Source organism: Calypte anna, chromosome 27, assembly GCF_003957555.1.
Source record: "Calypte anna isolate BGI_N300 chromosome 27, bCalAnn1_v1.p, whole genome shotgun sequence".
NCBI classification, from domain to species: domain Eukaryota; kingdom Metazoa; phylum Chordata; class Aves; order Apodiformes; family Trochilidae; genus Calypte; species Calypte anna.
In genome coordinates this window covers 3701115-3722544 of record NC_044272.1, presented here as the reverse complement: position 1 = coordinate 3722544, position 21430 = coordinate 3701115, and the positions used below count along the sequence as shown (strand labels likewise).

The 21430-nt window shown below is 41.5% G+C and overlaps 1 protein-coding gene across 5 annotated transcripts in view; it reads right to left on the bottom strand.

Annotated features, from left to right (window-relative positions):
* Positions 1 to 13863, bottom strand: part of SPOP (speckle type BTB/POZ protein) — a 30444-nt gene extending 16581 nt beyond the window's left edge. The window contains exons 1-2 of one of the 5 annotated variants that reach the window (XM_030466067.1): positions 13762 to 13863; positions 10424 to 10495 (exon numbers count right to left, since the gene is read on the bottom strand). The gene's annotated coding sequence lies outside the window, so the exon portion shown is untranslated. Of the gene's footprint in view, positions 1 to 10423; positions 10496 to 12936; positions 13229 to 13761 lie in introns of those variants that run through there. The other 4 variants (XM_030466066.1, XM_030466068.1, XM_030466065.1 and 1 more) reach the window with 4 other exon arrangements.
* Between the last annotated feature and the right edge of the window lie 7567 nt (positions 13864 to 21430).

Below are 21430 nucleotides of genomic sequence, written 5' to 3'. Positions count from 1 at the left end.
TTTTGTCCTCCAAAAGGGTAAAAAACCATGATGAGTAAGACATTGAACTGTTATCTTGCAATTGTTTTAAATCAAAGGCTGATCCTGAGGTTTGTTGGAGGAGAAAAGTAAAAGCACAGGCTCCTGCTCTTCAATCAGTAGTTGTTGAAAGCCTAGAGAATACATACCTAAAAATGCTACATCTCAAAACAACACCAGAGTACTCAGAATGAGAACACAGTCATAGGCACATATTTCCCTGTCCAAAACTGCTACCAACATAATTTGGAGTCTTTAAGCACAGTTGCAGTGCAAGTCTGAATCTAAGTGCAGGCTCCAGCTGCAGCCCAGACCTCTTCTAAGCAGGGCTCACATCAGCCTCCTCTCCAGTTGACAGCTGTGTACTTGGGTTCTGAATTCTGGGTACCTTCAGAAATTACCTGGAAACACTGGCACGCAGGTATCATCTAACAGTAAAACACGAGTGAGATATTTCCAGTGTAATTTCCTTTAAAAAAAAGCACAAATGAACCCATGTAAACATTGTAAGAGAAATACTGGCTACCAGGAGCTAAGAAATAAGCATTTAACCTAGCAGAGATGCACACTTAACTCGATGGAAATTTACTTCCTAGAGCAGAGCTCAGGGGCAAACAAATAACTGTAGGATCTGATCTGCAGACAAGCAGCACAAGAGTAAAACCCAGTGCTCTCAGAGGAAACTGCTTTACAAACTTCTTGCTTTTGTAGTGTGTGCTGTGAATGTGGAATGAGGAGAAAAAAAGAAAGGGGACATCAATATGCCTTTTAGGTACTTAATGCAGGTTTTATTACATTAAACTTGAAATTACTGTACTTCCTCCAAAGAAATTCAATTAAACCACTCTGTGTCATTCAAATTAAGCCAAATTTAGCAGACACGAGTTCTGAATACTTTGCCCCTTCCATGGGCAACATTCAGTCTTGCCTCTGGACATTCACTACCTCCATCCTGTTTGGTGAACAGATAAAACCTGAAATTCCAGCACAAACAACAAGAAATATCTTCTCCTCTCCTTGGCTGGGAGGATGAGGTCTTTTTGCCTCTTTTAGTCCATGGGCAGAAGAGACCCAAGCTTTTTCAGTGGCCTTGGGGTTGGTTCACAGAAGCACTGCTCAACTCCACCTAGGCTCTTATATTGTTCTGTTCACAGCAATTTTTAATCTACATTATTCTAGTGATCTGTTTCATGCCACAGATACAACCAATAGGGACACAAACTCCTGAAAGGAGAGTAAGATGTGTAATAATACTCTGCAATTTTTTCCAGGAACTGAGGTCAGAGTAACAAGTCTGTAGCTCCCTGGGTCTCCCTCACACCCTTCTTGTAAACTGGAATAACACTGGTTACCTCCCAGTCTGCTGGGACCTCCCCAGGCTCCCAAGACCTTTGGAGGATGATCAAGATGGGTCTTGCCATAACATCCACCAACTCCTTCAGCAGGAGATGAATTGGAGAACATCAGCAGCATGCTAAACAATGCAGTTTTCCCTGCCTGGCTTTGGAGTAATTACAAGGAACAAATCCAGAAGAGCTTGGCTAAGAAAGCACCTTCCCTGTAAGGTATATATCAGCAATAAGCAGTTTGCTGTAAGGTGACTTCTATTTCCAGATGAATTGAAGTAATAAAATATCTCAACATGCACATTAGAGAAGTGCTTTAACACCAAAGGTAATTAAACAGTTAAAAGACTCCAGTGGGTCCTTCTCAAAGACAGACTGGTAAATTTCATGGTAACACTTCCCTTTATGGCAGGAAAAGGAGGGATTCATGAGGAGGGAAAGAGAAAACAACTTTTTATATTTCAGTGGCACATGCATCAAGCCTGGTGGAACACACTGGAGTTGCTTTCCTGGATGGAAGGCAAAGTAGGTCTCCAAGGAGCACACTCCAGAAGACTGTAACCATCAATCATACAACTGGGGAAGGAAACAGATAACCACGATTCAAAACCTGAAAGTTTTAACAGCTACTTTCTGTATTTCAATACGATGTACCTAAATAATACCTCCATCTTACACAGGTAGAGAAGTTTTAAGAAAGCCTCTGTGGTCTAAAGGCAAGAGAAATCAATGAGCTTGAGATATTCAGGACTATTTAATTTTCTCTGAATAACTGTCACTTTTGTATCTTCTAGCCTTTCCTCCCAGATGGCTTGGATAGGCAGGTGGTAATAAAAGTTATGACAACGTGCTAATAGAATTGCTGCATGTCAGCATGTCATTCATGATGCTTTCAAAATGGCCCAAAGGGGACAAAGATTTTAGATTTTAAAGGTTTTCCATTATTTGAAAAAATACTTTCAGTCTGGCATGTCAAAGCTTTCTACAGTTGCTTTGCGAGGCTGCAGAATACAGCTAAAAAAAATTAAGATGTTAAAACCCAACACATTCCTACCTTAAAACAGCAACCAACCATCAAATAACTTGTCATCAAGTGACATCACGGAGACTTCTACTGCTGTAGCAAGTTAGAATGGGAAAAAAGAGGTAATAACCATAATTGTGTTTTGCAAAAATTACCAGTAAGGAAAAGCTTGTTGCTTGCCCTGCTTAGAAAGCACAGGAACAAGAGAAACACATAAAAGGTCACTGAAATATATTCTCAGAAGTGTGGCTTAGAAATTGCCACATGCTGTTCCACCTTCCAATGGACTTAAAACTGCATTTTAAGAGGAACCACAGTTGACTTAAGGTAAAGTTTCTAAAATCAGCAGGGCACTCCCGGTGCTTATTTGCTCATGAATGTTTAACACTTCACCAGTTCACACATCTTCACTACCAGCTCTGGCACCTCTGAACTAAGAGGGAATTTAAAAGTGCTGCAGCCAGAGGTTTTAAGGAAAACATTTTTTAAATCTGAAAACATTTTGTCTTGATATCAAAATTCTTCATGGTTAGGAGAGGCAGGGACAGCCTTGAAGGAACAGGCATAAATACCAAGTCACAGGAAATAAATTATTTTATGGACCCCTGTGAGCCCACGTACAGCCTGCCAGTCTCTTACTTCTTTGGATATAAATAACAAAGAGCACTTGTCTCTGGATATAGTTAAGATTACATTTAACAAAAAGAGTAATTTTCACCTCACTTAAAACCACTTCCAGATGAAGACATTTTATCTAAGAACCAGAGCCAGAAGTGCTTTCTGAAGCACAGGAAATATTCCCTTGCCACCTTGTTCTGATAATAATCCTCTGACTTAGCAGCTGTACCAAGCCATCTGACCATCTCAGCTCAGAACTTCATCTCCTGTAGATATCAACAGTTAAAACTATTGTCAGCAGCTCTGACCCGAGAGAGGTGAGGAAACTCAACAAATAATTCTAAAAGAGGCCTCAAAATTACTATAATCTGCTAAACAGCCTGTCAGGTTCTACTTCTTCAAAATTAACCAGCTACCTTTTAAAAAACCAGTAGTTCACACCAAGTGAACTACTAGTGAAGTTTCCAAGTGAAGTTTCCAAGTACATTCCTTTTCAGTAAGCTCTATTCAGCAAAAGATATTTTAAAGAAGTCTGTAAAAGTATATTTTTAATTAAGTGTTTCTGTGGGGATTGCTTCTTGGACCAGCAACATATCAAAGATTACCCAAGAACAGGACAGAGGAAGGAGCAGGACAAAGGTAATTGGAGCAATAAAACAAAGGGATGAGATATGGAAGCACAGGAAAAAACCACTATCTTCCTGCATTCTTCAAAGCCTTGGAAAGGACAACGGAAGGTCTGAATTTGCTGCAGTAGAGAAAGAAATATAAGACATGGGGAAAAAAAAAGACAATGACAAGTTAACTCCAAGAGCAAAGTAGGATGCAATGCAATGTAATGTAACTACTGGAAGAATAAGTTTTCAGATTTCAGTGTACACACTAAACAGGGCATCATACCTCTCCTCCTACTTGTCATACCAGAGAAGAAAGCAATGATGGGCAAAGCACTCCCAGCCTGCCAAGTGATACTGGTTGCAATGTCTCTGATGTGCCTGGAAATCTCGTTTAGCTGCAAATGCAAGTTACAAGTCAGGCACAGTGAATTCCAGAGGTTACACCAAGTTGCCTAATCATTAACATGGTGGTGTTGAACAGACTGCACCAAGGTAGTAAACAAACTTTACCAATAAAAATAGATTGAGATTAAAAATCAACACTTAGGAAAGATGGAAGTGACCCATACCAAAAAGCCACATCTCTGAAGGAATTCTAGATTACACAAGATAGAGGCTTATCTTTCTGAAACAAAGAAATGTGAACATCTCTACAGCAAGAAGCCAATCACTGCCTGTGAAAAAACAAACTATGAAGGAGTGACTTGAGTGGGATATATACAGACTTAATTGTACCTTAGAGGGAAGCATTATCTATGCCAAAAGAAAGTGGCTGGTGTATTAAGCTTGAACACTTTCTAAATCTGGGAACAGTGTATTATACTTTTACCTTCTGAGCTCTTCAATCCAAAACCAGATCTTACTTAACCTGTACCCTGTTAAGAGCCACAAAACTGCTGAGCTCAAAACGACACATCCAAGTTTCATTTACAGTCTTCAGTCATAAGAGAACAGACTGGAAAAGCAACACAATCATAGCAGTGAGATAAAAGGAATGAACTGGGAAGATGCATACCAAGCTAAAGGACCTACAACTTCTCATTTGGGAGACAGAAGCAACAGAGATAATATGGTTTTTGGGTTTTTTAATACAGGAGAAACTCTCTCAACAGCTGAGAGTGCCCTGCTTTTCACTTCATTTGAAGGCAATACAGATCAGTCCTAATTCAGATTTTAAGTTGGCTCCATTATACCAAAGGCCAGATTCCTGAAATCACAACAGGGCCCTGTGGACACTGCATAAGAAATTATTTTAATTAAGGCCAACATAGACACCTTAATTTAGTTTATTCCAGAAAACTCATTATGTAGTCGGAACATCCACGGTTATTGTGGGGTTTGGTTTGGGTTTTTGGTTTGTTTGTTGGTTTGTGTTTTTTGGGTTTTTTTGAGATGACAGATGATGAAAATGTAGAAGAGATACCTGTAGTGAGACAGGACCAGGTGCCCTGAGTTACTGATGAGTGGGTGTGGGTTCACCTGTGTCTGGCCTCCCTCCTGAGCATGTGCAGGAGCAGGGGGCCAATAAGAGAGCAGCTGACACCCACGGAGAGGGCTCTCACTCTTCAGTGAGGATGGAGAAGCCCACAGCTCGAGGAGCCCCAGGAGCAGGCAAGAAGGGGTAGATCCCGAGGCCACAGGAACAGCCCTAGGACATCGTCCAGGAATGGGCTAAACCCCGAGGCCTCAGGATCAGCCCTAGGAGCAAGAAGGGCTCCTCCCGCTTCAGATACCTATAAAAATAATTCTCAGCACAGTAAGACAGAACGATGGAGTTCTCAAAAAAATGCACTGAACACTGGTAGCCTAACCAAAATTCCACCTGGAGAAATGCTCCAAAACTAAGTGTTTCTTTTCCATTCTTGTAATGCTTTTAATTTTTCTTTTCCTTAGACCAATTCTCCAGTTAAAAAACAGGGTGGGGAGGGCTTGGTCACCCACAAAAATCATAACTTGTATGAAACTATTACAGGATAGGACAACTGCCAGTGAAACATCAGCACCGTAAAGAGAATGACAAGTTTTATATATTCTTGGTAAAAAAAAATCACTATCCTTCATTAGCTCTTGCCCAGCTCCCTTCCCTTCCCCCTTTTCCCCAAATATACCAGATAAAATACCAAACAACTAAATCAAGGAGGAAGAGGGGAAGTCAGTAAGTTCCCTAAATAACTTTCTGCCTTTATAAACAAATCTGCCACTGCAAATTTCTGCTCTGGAGTCATTAAATCTAGTCATATTTTTGACATTCTTCTAAGACTGCATCATGCTGGTGTCTGAAGAAATGCATAATACCTGATCCCCTTTAATCACATCCAACCCTAAGTATAGTAAATACAAGAAGTAATCAAATTCTTAAAAGCTAGCAAAACTTTCTTAGAGTTACTGCTTCATTTAAGTTGCCACTCCTATTTTAACTAGATGCTTGCCTCTTCATTTCTATTGCTATTTTTAATACTCTTGAGATACAGCCCTAAATGGTTAAAGCTTAAACCTTCAAAACTGTTTGTTCTCAGGTCTCAGGAAGTTAACCTTCCTCATAATTTTTAATGCAGATCATAAGGATGTTAAAAATCTTGCTGCTTTTTTTCTCAAAATTTGTCTTTTCACCTTTTTTCTTTCCCCTGCTGCCAATCTACTCCTGCTCATTTCTCCCCTCTGGTAAGGAGAAACATTTCTAGAGAGAAACAACCAGCCTGAGCAGACTTCTGTCTTCAGTAAGAAACCTGATCTTATTTTTGAAAAGCAGGATTTTCTTATGGCCCATGAACTCTTATTTTAGATTCTCTCTCATGGGCAAATCATAAAATGTATTTTTACAGCTTCAGTTTCTATTTGTAGGGTAAATTGTTTTCTGTTTCTTGTCAAGTAACCCAGCTGCCATTTTAGCAATTATTATTTGGGATTTTTTTTCTGCAAAACATTTGCACTTTCACAGCACCTAAGTCCTCTTCCAAATTAAAAAGAGAAAGCCATGCAAATTACTCTCTCCCAGAAAACTTCCTAACATCCTGGGGAAGGCTCTGGCTCTGAAAGCAGGCTGGCAGCAGCAGGGGGGTTTTCTCCCCTCTGTAGGTAACTTATCTCTTGTAAGAGCAACACACTGTTAGAAATACCTCACACCTCTAAAATCCCAACAGATTCCTGGGGAGTTGAAAATAAGTAGAAGAAAATGCCTAAGTGGTATGGTGTCTAATCAGAGACCAAGCAAAAGCTGAAAATTAAGCAGGGCTGAATTTTTCAGCCTACTATGCTGAGACCTGGAACCAAACACCACTGAAGCACTCAAATGAGATTGCTGAGCTGACCTCTATCAAACCACCAAGACTATAATCCCCCCTGGAGCCTTTTATTTATATCAACTTTCCAGTAATACAAACATCTGGTAGTCTTCACACAACATTTTCCAGTTGCCATCTTGCCCTAATATTCCTAAGAGCTTATCAAAACCAACCAGAGCTAAAATACAGTTTTCTCCCATTATTATTCTGGAAACTAAGCTTTCAACAACAGATTTAGAGAATAGGAAGCGTGGTCAAAACCAGACAAATCAAACCAGTGGATTCTTTCAACTACTTGCAATTGCAGCATGATTTAAAATGGTTATGAGAATTACTTTAACCTGCTAGGTGTAAAGATCATCTGATCACTAAATGAAAGGACACAGAATCAGCATGCAAACCCCTGCTTTTTGGAAAAGCATGAAAAGAAACCAACTCTTTGCTTTATTGCAAAAGAAAGCTCACACAGGGACTGATTTCTAGTATATAATAAATGGCAATTACAAGCAGTGGAAAAGACTCCGTGTTTGCAGCCTATCCTACCAGATAATGTCACTTTGACACTTTTGGTTTTACAGGCAGGAAGAGTCCTTAATTTGCAAAGTTAGTTTGTTTAGTCTTTTCTCTGACCTCACCATAAATCAACATGAGAAGGAACAAGAAGGAGGACATGGGAGTCAAATTCCAGCCAACTTCCACTTCCAACCCATCTACATTTTCCATGTTTTCTATAAAACATGTCACTTCAATAAGGTGTGTTAGTTCTCCTAGCATAACTTTAATAAGCTTATCCCCATTAACATAAAAATTTACCATAAACCACTCTAAAAATAACAATTATGACACTCATAAACACCCACATTTCAATATCCTAACTATTCAAGACCAAGATTATGGAATTAATAAGACAAAAAAGAAAAATTTTGGTAGCTTAGGTATTCTATATTAAATATGGTCTTAGTCAACAGGAAAAAGAGTGGGTCAGAGGCCATGTTATACGTTTATTTCTATCAGTGACACTTTGGAAGCAGGGCAGCAAGGTGCACTTATCCCATTGCTTTCATCATTAAAGTTGTAACTTGCATTACAAGTGGGGAAAATAGCTCCTCAGAGGCAGTTATCTTGGACACAGGGAACTGATTTGCTGACTTTTAATTTTAATTACATATTCTAAGCTGTTGTTGGCATCAGCAATTTATTGTATCTTTAAAAAACAGTAAGAAATGTTAAAGTGCATGGGAATAAATTCCCAGAAGAGAACTGCATTTATGTCCTGTTTTACACCAAGGAACCATCTCCACAAACAACCTCAAAGAAGAAACCAGTTTGTGTTGCTATTGATTTTTTTCTTGTTACTCCCTTCTGTTCTTATGAAGCCTTTAAAAACTCTTCCTCCTATTTTCCCAATTTTATTTATTTAATTTATTTTTATTATTTTATTTATTTCTTTTCTATTTATTTTGTTTTTCTCAATTTACTGTTTTCCAATAGTAAAAGCTTAATAAGCTATTGGGCAATATTACCTAAAGAGAATCAACAATTATCTGCTAGCCAAGAAACAACTCTAACTCACACAAGTTATAAATCTTTATTACCAAGTAACACAAGGACTTTCATCACACTTGCAGGGTTGGTAAGAGTTGGCATCAACCAGAAGCAAGGATGTTGCAGATCATTGCCAGGATATGGCTGAACACAATCTACTGTAATGCTTTTATTAAAATTATATTCTATAAAACCTTAAAGAAGAACCATTTCACTGTCATCTTTCTTGCTAGAAAGAAGTCTGCATGGTAGAACACAACACTGAGATTTTCCAAACTTCTGGACTCAAACACACTGACACACTGTTCTCTCTGGCACAAAGGATGAGGAAAATCACAAGCTAACAGCAGATGTTAAGAAACCCATCCCTCTCCCAAATAAGCAGCAGTCAAATACTGTTCCCTGCATTTCACTGACTTCCCACAAGTGTTTCTCTGAACTTAACCCAAAAGATAAATGTTTTTTTTAAGCACAACTTGTTGAGGTTGCACACCTTGATAAAACAGCAGCTCAGGAAATGAAGTCACCCATGTAGGGGTGTCATTCAATGTGATTTTTGAAGTGACAAAGGCAGATATAAGGTCAGGGTGCCCACACCAGCCTGCCTTCCACGCACCTAAGGAAGTTTTTTCACCCTAAGATAAAGGACTCTGGGCAGGGTGGGAGAGGATGACATTCTTTAACAGTCCCCACAGTTAATCTGCAGGCATGATTCCAGCCATGTGAACTGAAAACTTTTCCCTCGATGCAGTCAGTGCCTGTTGGAGCCTCTGGATGCAGCACCACTTGGGAGGCAGCCAGGCAGCCTCTCTGCATTGCCATACAGCAGCTCCAGACACTTGGTGTACTTGTCTCCACCTGCTCTCCAGCCTCACTGCTGTGTCTCTAAAACCAGGGCTGTCATCTGAGCTGTTCTTTCAGACACAAAGGCAAACCCCCTCTTCTCAAGCAAAAAAAATAAAATAAAAAGGATTTCTTTTAAAGAGAAGGTAAGTGAGGCCTTACTACCTTTAAAATCTAAGCTGAAGAAATAAAACTTAATCATCTCAGGAAGTCTTCCACTAGTAAACAACTGCTGTCAGAGAAAAGTTGCTGGATACAATTCTGATCTGATTTAGGAGCTGTGGAACAAATTTCTCTAGTGATTAGCAAAGAATGTGGGCAGAATATTAACTAAAGCCACACTTAAAAAAATATACATATATCAATTAAATTACTTCTGCACATGATCAGGACCTCTAAACCTGTACTCCTTGTATGGCTCTAAAATGAGAACATTTTTCTAGACTATACTCTCTGCTGGTGCAGCTTAGCTTAACTGTCAGTTCTTGTCACAACCCTAACAGAGATATTCACATGTTAATTTTGGAGATAGCTGTTTACTGGTAAATGTAGGGATGTAGCTCTCATGGCAAGAAGCTAAAAAAGCCCTGAATAACTACACATCACTGTTTAAGTCCCACAAATAATGTTGTCCACCTCCACAAGCACCATTCCTGCATATTCATAGATAAAAATGTGTGATTTTTTACATTTGTACCTCTATTACCTCAAAGGCTGGGAGGTTATCTCCAGAGAAAAAGTAGTCCTTCAGACATTACATCAGACACAATTTAAAATGCACAACATACACACAAGACTTCTGATGAAAGCCATTTTAAAAGTCATGTAGTATAACCTACTGAGTAAGGCCTCCAATAAAGGCTTAGAAAAGCTGGACAGAGATCTCAGGATGAAAATGTTACTGCTGTTTTCTGTAATCAGTCCACCTAAAGTCACCAGTACCCTACTGGCTTCTGTGACATCAATGGTCAAAAGAGATCCTTCCAATTGTGAATTTGGTGTTGGGATTGTTTAATCCCTCCCACATTCCTGACTTTAAAAAGTCTACAGAGATCTAAAAATCTACAGGCCAGCTATACCTCACAGAACTCAACAGTGCAACTCCTGCCTTCAGCCAAAGAATTTACTCACAGTATAAATATGTATTCCCAAGTCTTTTCCAGGCATTTGCTACACAGTCAGTGGTTCTGCATCTTCTCTGTCCTAAAAATGTGAAGGAAAAAAACAAACACCAAACCACAAATTAAATTTTATGTGTGCCATGGATTTTCTAGAATTCTCAGCTATGCACATCAGCAAAGAGACTTCCAGAATCCCTCAACTCGTTCCTTCCAAAACACTACTACAGAGTTCAGTAAAGGGACACTTTACAACAGGAAATCAAGATCTTTTGATATACTTATAGATCTAGTTTCTGGGAAACAACAGCTTCTTTGCCCCCTCAAGGGTACAAATACTTCACTCTCATGCTACTTTATTCTCTTTTTCCTGCACCACCAAGTGTTTGTAGAACTTGGGACACGTGCATTGTTTAAGAGGTCCTCAAGTACAAAGTAGAAGACAGAATGCTGCAGCACCATCTGATCATCTGAGAATCAAGAAACAATGCTCTCCATAAAGGTTTCTGGGTTGTTTTGGGTTTCTAAACACATTTTTGTTCCATTTCCTGAGTAGGAAACACCAGCAGTCAGAGCATGGAGGAACACAGCAAGATCTTACATAATACAACTGTGCAACAAATCAAGCCAAAGCTGGGAAGAAGGAATTTAACAAAATTACAGCAGATATTTCCAAACGTGGAACTATGAATGCAACCACTCACAGACAGATAGGCTCCTGATTGTACAAGAAACAGATATCTTTCCCAGCTTTATGCCAAGTTTTTAAGAAATTATGTCCTGGAAGAAATGAAGTAGATGCAAGTTTAGAAGTCCAGAGTAAACCAGGCAGTGGAATGGCAAACCCCATGACAAAATCCTGAACAGGAGGGTGCCAAGAATAAAGCTGGTTAAGTCCTTTTTATTGTAAACTGGCCTGGCATCTAGAAAAATCACACAGGGCAACACACTCCACTCACACTCCACACCTAACACTAGGTCCGGGTAGTGTTAATCTAGACATTAACTGTAAACCTCCCCCCACACCAGTCAAGCTGCCTGTGGAAACTAACTGAGAGAAGACACTGGTGAATGGAATTGTTTTTAACATTTATCAGGTCTAATCAGCCCAATACTGGTGCCAGTACTGGTATCTTCTCCGTGGTAAAACATTAGCAAATTCTAAGATCAGTTACACAAGAAACAGTATTTTTAAGCACCCCACTGTGCAAGCAGGGATGGTCTTGCTCACTGAGAATATGTGTCAAACCCAAACTCCTTCCATTTAACTCCCTTCCTGATCTGTATCTATGTGCAAATCCTGGAGGTTTATGGGGAAGAAACACAATTAGCTTTACTAGCAGTAACTATACTCAAGGAAATTAGGAGATCAGATTTCATAGCACTTCCCACAATTTTATGGTAGGTACAGTTTTGTGTTACTGTCCTCTACTGATCCAGTGACAGGATGACAGCTTGTGATGTACTTCTGCTATCATGTTATCTTGATCCTGATACACATTCATGCCAAAGTAGCATTAAGAAATAAAAATCAATCTGTTTTGTCTTCAGCCCATAACAAAGCAAGTGACATAATGAAACCAAATCTTTCCGGGCATCTGGTTAGAAAACATCAGTGAAAATGAAGCAAGCCAGTTGTATGTTTTACTTAAGTAATTTAGGTTTTTTTCTATAACCAAAGAGTTCTATTTTATAAAGCATAAATAACAGCAAAATTCTTCAGACTTTTGTAGGGCTTCACACGAAGCCACCCCAGATATAAACAGCTGCAACTCTGAAGGCAAAGGACAAAAAAATGAAAGAAATTACAAAAAAATATGTATTTTCATTATGTCATGATGATGATCAACCATCACGGACGTAAACATTTAAAATGCTGAGATACAGAAAGATGATGACAAATGAAATTACACTCTGATTTTTTTATCTCCCCTCCCCAAAAGACAATTCTAATTGCACACAGAGCTTTGCCAAGACTACAGGAAGATTTTACCTTTACAACCCCACCTACCACTCCTCAAAACAGTGCCTGCTATCAGCATCAGCACTCTGCTCTCACATCCCATTAGTGACACATTTCACTGTAAGAAGGGATTCATTTGGCTTTCCATACTGCATCATGATGCACCATTTCCTTTAAACACCACCACAGGCCTTGAGACACAGCTGAGGACTGATCCCAGACACCCTGGGGTCTCCTTCCCAGGAAGTTCCCTCCTGATTTAGAAATCTGCCTCACAGCCCAATGTGACCAAGTCACGACCTGTCAATCCCTTACTTGGTGACGCTATGAAGCCACCTCAGGTTTTCCGCTTCAGATTTTTTATTTCCTTTCTCGTCTTTCCTTCCTCAGTTCCTGTCACACCACTGAACCTCTCACCCGTACCTGGAGAATCTCCAGGAATCCCAGGCCTGCTCCCAACTTCTCCCAGACGCACCTCTCCCCCCCCTTCAGACCCTGTTTCCTCCCTCACACTTCCCCTTCCCCCTCCATTCTCACCCCATTTCCCTCCCCACCCCTCTTACCTCCCGGCCCTACGAGTGACTCCTTCACTACGAGCGAAGCCTTTGCGGGGAGGCCGCTCGGGAAGCCCCAGACGCCTTCTCCTCAGCAGGTGCGGCGGGTGGGGATGGCACCCCGGGGAATGCTACCTTATCCCCCCCCACACCACCACCACCACCACTCCGCAGGCAGCCAGCCCCCCCTAGGAGCACACCAGCAGCTGGGGATCACTATTTGGCACCATGTCCTCCTCCTCCGGCCCCCCCCGCGCTGCCTCACTATCCCGCAGGTCCCCGCAGCAGCGCACGGCGCATGCGCCACCGGGAGCCCAGGATATGGCTGCTCCCACCGCCCCCTCCCCTCCCCGGCCAGTGCCGCGCATGCGCATCGCGACCACAGCGCCTCCCCAGCCCCTCAGCGCAACAGCGCGCATGCGCATTTCCCCACACCGCGCAGCTCCGCTCTTCCCCCCCCCCCCCCCGCTTCTCCTCGCCCCCCCCACCCCCTCATGCTTTCCGCGCATGCGCCGGAGACGCTAAACAACGAGCGCTCCCCTCCCCAACGGAGCATGCGCTGTGTGCCTTGGGGTCCCCTCCAGTGTGGGGGGTTCACCATTTGGCAAGGAGCTGACGCCTGTCGCAGTGACACTTAAACAGCTCTGCGGACACAGGGGGGGCCCTAGGGGGGGGGGGGATCTCTCAACTCTCCAGTCGCGCGTAGGCACAGGGGAGAGCTGCGGTGGAGGGGGAAGACGACATTACCATCCCCCCCCGGTCCCTGGGGAGTTTTCCTCCTTTTGTATTTTCGGTTTTGCTTCTTTTCCCCGCACGGCCCCCCTCCCACCTCACCTGAGAACGACACCGCTGCCCGCTCCTCCCCTTGCGCTCTCCTCACACTGCCCTAAACTGACACATCCGGGCTCCTAGCGACGCCACGAGAGGCGGGTGGGCGGGGCCAACGCGCTGCGCCTGCGCAGAGGAGGGGAGGGGGTGAAAGGCGGGAAAGGCGTCGAGCGTGAGGCTGCGTCTCCCGTTCTCCTCAGGGCTCTGAGAGGCGGCGGCTGCCTGAGGGAATGGGGGCAGCTCTGCCGGGAGAGCCCTTCCTCCTGGTAGTGCGGGCCCTGCTTGGAGCTGGTGTGGTGTTGTGTAGCGACAGGACAAGTTTGAAACTCGGAGAGATAGGAGGAAAAAATTCTGTCCTGAGAGAGCAGTGAGACACTGGAAGAGGTTGCCTGGGGAAGTTGTGACTGCCCTCACCAGATGTTCAAGGTCAGGCTGGTTGGGGTTTTGAGCAACATGATGCAGTAGATGTCCCTGCACATGCTGAGGGGTTGGAACTGGATTATCTTTGAGGTCCTTTCCAAACCAAGCCATTATATTTGTAAATCAGCCAAGGAGGAAGCATTAGGGAAGGAGAGGAGGGTGTTCATCTGTGCTGTGGCCTGGGTTTGCCTGTCCTCCCCATTTCTTTAAGTATTGGCCTTACTGGGCAACCAGTCTGCTAAGGGACTCGAGCACAGGCCCTATGAGGAGAGGCTGAGAGAGCTGGGGCTGTTCAGCCTGGAGAAGAGGAGGCTCAGGGGAGACCTCATTGCTGTCTACAACTCCCTGAAAGGAGGCTGTAGCGAGGTGGGAACTGGACTCTTTTCACAGACGACCTTCAACAAGACAAGAGGACACAGTCTTAAGTTGTGCCAGGGGAGGTTTAGGTTAGATATTAGAAAGAATTTCTTCACGGAGAGGGTGATCAGGCTATGGAATGGACTGCCCGGTGAGGTGGTAGATTCTCCGTCCCTGGAGACATTTAAAAAAAGACTGGATGTGGCACTCAGTGCCATGGTCTAGCAACTGCTCCGGTGGGTCAAGGGTTGGACTAGATGATCTCTGAGGTCCCTTCCAACCCAGCTAATTCTATGATTCTATGATACTGTGGTGTAGGAAAAATACAATCAGTATTGTATCCCTCATCTCATCGTAGGAGGGGTTGTGGAGCACAACACTGCATAGGTCACCAGTGATTATGAATAACAGTTCCTCACACTGTGTATGATAACAGTTTCTTGCCAGCTTTAAGAATGGGTGGTGAGTTTCTTCCCCAAGTATAACAAATTATAACCTTTTGAGAAAAAGATTATTAAACAAACATGCTTTTTTTTTTCTGCCATTCAGGTGTCTAGATCAAAAGCTCAAGGGAGACCTTACAGAACTTTTTCTATTAGGGGGTTATCAAACAAATGGAGCCAGGCACTTCAGAGTGCTATGTGTTGGGAGGATGAGAAACAAAAGTAAAAATGAGAGGTTTAGACTAGATACAAGCAGGTTTTTTCATCATGACCACAGATGAGTGGTTGGACAGACTGTCCAGAGAGGGTACACAGCCATTAAAGCTTGCAATTAAATTTAAGCAAGCCATGAGCAACCTTGTTAGATCTCATAGGTGACCCTGCAGGTTGGACCAGATGATGGCCTGAAGTCCCTTCCAACCCAGAACATCCTGTGGTCCTGAGATCTCCTCCATGTGTCTTCTAATTTCTAATAGTCTGCAACCAAGTGAGGCAAAATATTCATTGTTATTAGTCCTTAATTACTTAAATGTTTGTAGAGCTTATGCAGAGTTGCCTTTCTTTCTTGATAGTTTCAGTCTTAAGTTCAAAAATGAATTAATAAATTACATGCAAAGCACCCCAATAACCAAATTAGCCAGGGTACATAATAAATACCACAGCTACACTTATTTAAATGAGAGATGCAAAGTCTTTTTACCTCATATCTCAGTCTCTCAGATGAAAAATGCTGCTTCTAGTATTAGGCTGCCACATTTGTCCACCACTGACTCAGAGAACATTGCCTGGCTTATTGCTAACATTTTCTCCAGTGTCCTGGGTTTTCCTGGCATGTAGCTCGTCCAAGTCATGACCAATTCTTGGACTCTGCTTCATTCCTTCATTTCACAAACTGCTGCCCGTGGTGACAAAACAGCAGGTAATGCTGCATTGTAATGAAGAAATGGCTAAAACTGCCTCGTGGGAAGCACAGAATTGGTATTAGCATTTCTATTCTGGCTACACATTTCTCCTGGAAATGTATTTTCACACCCTAGACATTATCCTGGATTTTATTTTCCCAATATAAAGTGGATTTTTACTGAGGTATTCATTTTCTGATGGCTGAAGTGCAAAAGGAAATTACAGCAGCAATGTTAGAGACAACAAGAGATTCCCCCCTCCTCTTCTGCATTAGAGCTCTAAGGCAGCAGAGCCTTGATACAAGGGTTTCTAGACAGAACAAACAGAAATGTCTCCTTTAATTCAGCACTGGCCATGTGTCATTTAGCAGCAGGAAGGATCAACCTCTTTTGCAGTTTATGACGTTCTCCTGATCAAAATTCTCTTGTCCTCAGGAGGAGAAAAATTAAATTTGGTTTCTGTGAAAATGAAGATCGAATTTCACCTCTCCTTCATCTGATAAGTTATTTAGAGTCAATCCTGTCCTCCTCAGTGGTAAACAGAAGTGAAATGCTGTCACTTACTCTTCATAGACCCGACCTTCTGCCTTTAGTACAATTCTGTAAAAAACAACTGGAAAATTCTGAGGTTCAGGTTCTGCCTACAGACACACACACTGATGTGTCTGAGTCTTGACAGAAGTGTGCATGTGAGAATACCAGATTCTCAACTGTGTTCACTTTGGGTATTAGTCTCAGTGTCATCTGAATTATACAAGACAGTTTGGAGGTTTTTTTTTTTTTCTGCAGAACCAAAAAATGCTAATTTATACACAGGTTTGGAGCTGCTGCTTTTGTGTACAAGTTTGATTTTTATGTGAAGCTGATTAAACTGATGTCTGTGAAAGACTTGTGTGCAAGAATTTTAAATAGCTCCCGCTTTTTAATATTCACTTTCTCTTTGGCTTTAATTATTTTGTTCCTACGTTTTCCCTTTCAATTTTCTAAAAACCTAGAAATGTAATTAGAGAGAGGCTGAACTCAAGAAAGCTGCCAGCATTTCTACATCATGATTAAATATATCAGCCATCCCTTTAGTCAGAGACTGAAAAACAGGATTTTCATAATTATCTCCCTGTTATCCAGGAAAGAATCTGCAACACGTAGGGCTACAGAGTTATTGAAAATGCAGCACTAATTAAAATCTCATATAACCTCGTGCTGATTGGGAGAGTATGAAAACACAGTTACTAAATTATTTCCTGTATTTGCTATCTTTGTTACAAAACCAAACAAAACCATTCTAAACAAAACCCATCTCAAATCACTGGGGAGACTTAATGAGGCTTTTAGATATGCAGCAGTCACATAAACATTGCAAGTTGCCTGATTCACCTCTCCTTAGACCAGCAAGGCACCTACAGAACTAATTTCCCCCATGTAACACAAGTAGAAATGCTGTGGTATGTTCACAAACAGTAATGCAAACATTTCTTGGTTTGAGTTTATGGTTACTCTTTGTTTTAAAGGCATAAAAATAATTCTGGTATTATTGGCTTTTATGGTTTCATTGCAAAACAAGTAATCTTGGGGTCATCACCAATTAAAAACCTAGTATCCTTGCAGGCTGACTTCTGCTGAGGTATCTCCATCCTCTTGGAAATGTACAAAAAAAATATGCCCAGTACAAAGCTTAACATTACTATTAATCTTGTCAAAGGACTCTAAGCTTTGGCACTGACAGAGCACACCAGAGGACAGTAAGTGCTGATATGGTTTGTGATGAAAGGAAAAGCTGCTCAGACAGTGGCTTCTTTGAACCATGTAACTCTGAGGATCCTCCAGGGACAGGAACCTGGTGAGCTTTTTATTTTGCAACCCTTTTCCTCAGAATTTAATTTGCACCCAAACAGCAAGTCTGAGCCAGAGAAAGTCCAGTATCCCCACTTTTCCTTCACAATAAATTAAGACATCTCCAGTGTTGCATAGAGTAGGAGGGTAAGTTGAGTATTACTCAATTTTAAAACTTCTAAAAATGTAGGGAAATTAGGCAGCTTATCATATTAAAAACAAGACAAAATTGGGAAAATGTTGGTTTCTGGTTTCAAAGCAGAATCCAGAAAAGTGTAGGAATTAGGTGGGTTTTAGACAACCAGATTCAAAACTAAGACTGAAAACAATTCTTTTCAACAGATGAAAAAAATCACAGTAACCTGAATTGTTCAGGCCCTGCCCTTTCTGATCTGGAAGTTGCCAGTTCCTGGTTCTACACCTGCTCAGAACTGCCTGAGCACTTCAGCAATTAACTCCTACTTTAATTGCATATGGATCCAGTAGCACCTATGTCCCTTAGAGCACAGAAGGATAAGTTTGCTCTAGCACAGTCACCACATCATTAAATTCTGTACAAAAAGCAGTAATAATCAGCATGTCTATGAGAAAGGACCTTCTGGTAGAGGTGGGATCATCTCAATTTCCCCAGACAAACTATTCTCAGGTCTGAGTTTACTGCTATGCATATTTCTTGCCCAAAGTTGCTTTCCTCTCTTCAAAATACTATAAGACAACTTAGTCATTGTTGCCATGATTAAAGATGAGTTTTCTTTGTGAGAAAACAAACATTGTTTTAAAAACTCTTGACCTCCTTTGGAAAAATTCTGACTTGGGAGATTTTAATTGCAGGGAATCTGTTCAGAGTGCTATTTTTACATGTATTGGAAAAGTATCAAAGCTCATTTTTTAAGAGAGGAAATTATACTTTAAAATGCACTATTGTGAGAAAGTGACTCCCTAATGTCTTTGAGTTGGTGCTTTGTTTCTCGTTAGAGGCATCTCCTGCCTTCCCTGATGAGCCTGCTCTTGTTTTCAGTGCTGGTTTGCTCTAAGATGCTTTTGATCCTGTATTCATTAAAACCTGATCCTGCTGCTTCCCACCAGCCCTAATGGTCTGTGAAATTATTTTCCTTTCTCCAAGATGCTGTTAACTCTGCTAGCACCTGCAGAGTAAAGAAGCTCAGAACATTGTCAAAAGTCCTCTGATTTATTCAAACCTGCTTTTCTCCACAAACAAGAATTAATCTTCAATGTTATCACAACAATCTTCCCTCATGGAATAGGAGGAACAGACTGCAACAGTCTGGAGGTTTTTATCACTGTTGTTTTCCCCTTCTACAAGTGCAGAGAGAAAAATGGAAAAACAAGACTTGAAAACTGAGGGTAAGATTCACTCTGTATAACAGAGTGTGAAAGAATGAATGAGCATGAAGGGCTCAAGCAGCTGAAAGGGAATTAAATCCAGTAAGAAAAAAAGGATGGAACAATGAAGCCAAGTGATGAGGTAAAGGAAAAATGTAAACATTCATTTGTAGTCTGACCCATGCAGGGAATAACATCAGTGAAGGAAAAGTCAGGATTTTAAGGTATTCACAAACTAAGAATTTTTCAATTACTCAGGATTCCTAATCAGATGACAGTTTAGTTTTGTTCTGGTTGTTATTGTAAGAAAGGAAGGCTCTCTAAATGAGTGGTTTTGACAGGATGATAAAGGTATTGGCTGTCGATACAGACTTCACTGTACACATTCTAGCAAGTATTGGCAAGTTATGGCTACTCTAAAACTAAAGTGCTGAGAATAAACTAAATCAGAGCATGCTGCACATTTGTCTGGAACACAGACTCAGCTCCTCAAAGCTGATAGGAAGCAGCCTTTGCCTGGAAAGCAGTTTTCATAGTTCTGAGAAGTAATTTTCTGAAGTGTAGTTCAGACTAGCAGGCAAGCATGCTGCCAGGGCACACAAACTCAACTGTCTTGCTTTTACCACCACCACAGAAAGTACAGATCCCAGTGATCCCTACTGTTAAAGTCCCCTCAAGAGGGATGATTTTTATTGATTTGTAATGTTTTAATTTTAGGTGGGAAATAGTCCTTGGGAGGACAGTTTTCTGCTGTCAGTGGGAACAGGGTATTACAGGTGGGGCCAGCATGCTCTCTACTCATGTTCCACTGCAAGATTCCTCAGTGTTGTCTTCCCACTGACTGTTTTAAAGGGGAAATTAAAACACCTGATTAGAAATGTGAGGTGATGGCTCCCCCCCCCTGCAGAGATGCAAATCACTACTATGAGGACCAGTATGGAAAACTTCCCCAAAATTCTGTAGACCTATTAAAATGCTTTGTTCCTAGTTTTCAACTTTTCAAAACAGGGTAATGTCAGATCACCCCCAGCTCTTAACTGAGTTTTGCACAGCAGAAATTCTCATTGTTCTGAAGAATGACTCTTAGGGTTGGTGGTTTTGAGTGGTATCTTCAAGATGGGTAATTCATTGATTTCAAAGCAGTAACAATGACTTCCTTATCCCTTCAACTGTTGGCATTTGAGCACAAGTCTTTGCTATCCTGTGACCAGAAAGTTACCAGTGATACAGTTATAGCCACCTCTACAAAATATATGTACATATGCACCATATCTACCTTATTCTATGTGCTCTCTAAACATCTGGGTTTTTTAAAACATCTGTTGATGGTGTTGCAGAAGGAGCTTGTAAAAACAAGGAAGATGAAAAGGAAAAGCAACACAGCTGCCCAGTTTCCCCTCCTGTGGATGCCATGTCTCAGCTAGCTATGAAATAAAACTTCACCTTTCTTAGCTGATACCTCAACAAGTTCCTCCTGGAGGGCCAAGAGGCACAAACACTGCAGCAACATAATCTGCTGTTTATTCTCAGTACGTGCATGACTTTTCTCATTTCCCTGGAACCACCAAGAATTGACAGGGTTCCTAGGAGACTTCTGGCAGAAATGTTTTCAAAACAGAGATGGCAGTGGCTGCTGCTGCTGCACAGGAAGCCAGCTGGTTGTGTTACATGAGGACAAAATGACATGAGAGTTCTGTGCTGTTGGTAACAAAGGCCATTCTGCAGAAAAGATGGAAATCATCCTAAAGTTTCTAACAACAGCTTCAACGCAGTCTCTGCTGATGGACAAAAAAAGGAATAAGCCAAACAGAAACAGAGGAAAGACCTTGATTTCCACATTGTGTATTTACTCTTCATGTTTAGACTCCAGAAGTACAGTTATATCACTAATTAAAAAGAAACTGGGTTTTGGTTTTCTTGGGTTTTTTGTGAAAATGATTGAAATACGAGTTCCCCCTGCTGGTAACTTGATGAGTCATTAACAGACTCTGGGCTGGGACTCTGGAACCAACAAAATTAGAAGAGAAGATGGAATCTATTCATCACTTCTCAGCCTGACCTTCACATTTTTCACTTGCAGGGCTTTGTCTAAGGCACTTAACACCTACTCAAGTGATTTCCCTTCCTCTTCTACCCAGACACCACTCACATCTGCTCAGGAAGGAGCAAACCACAAGCACTGCCTTCAGGAACTCACAAGTCAGCCCAAACTTGAAACATTACAGAGTGGCTGTTTAAAGCACCTGCCATCTTGGCTGCAAAGGCTGTTTTACACTTCACAAAAACTTCTCATTTTGGAAAGTATGGCATTATCACACCTCTGTTTGATTGCTTCAGCTGGGAAAAGAAAGACAGATCAAGCACACAGGACTAAAAAGA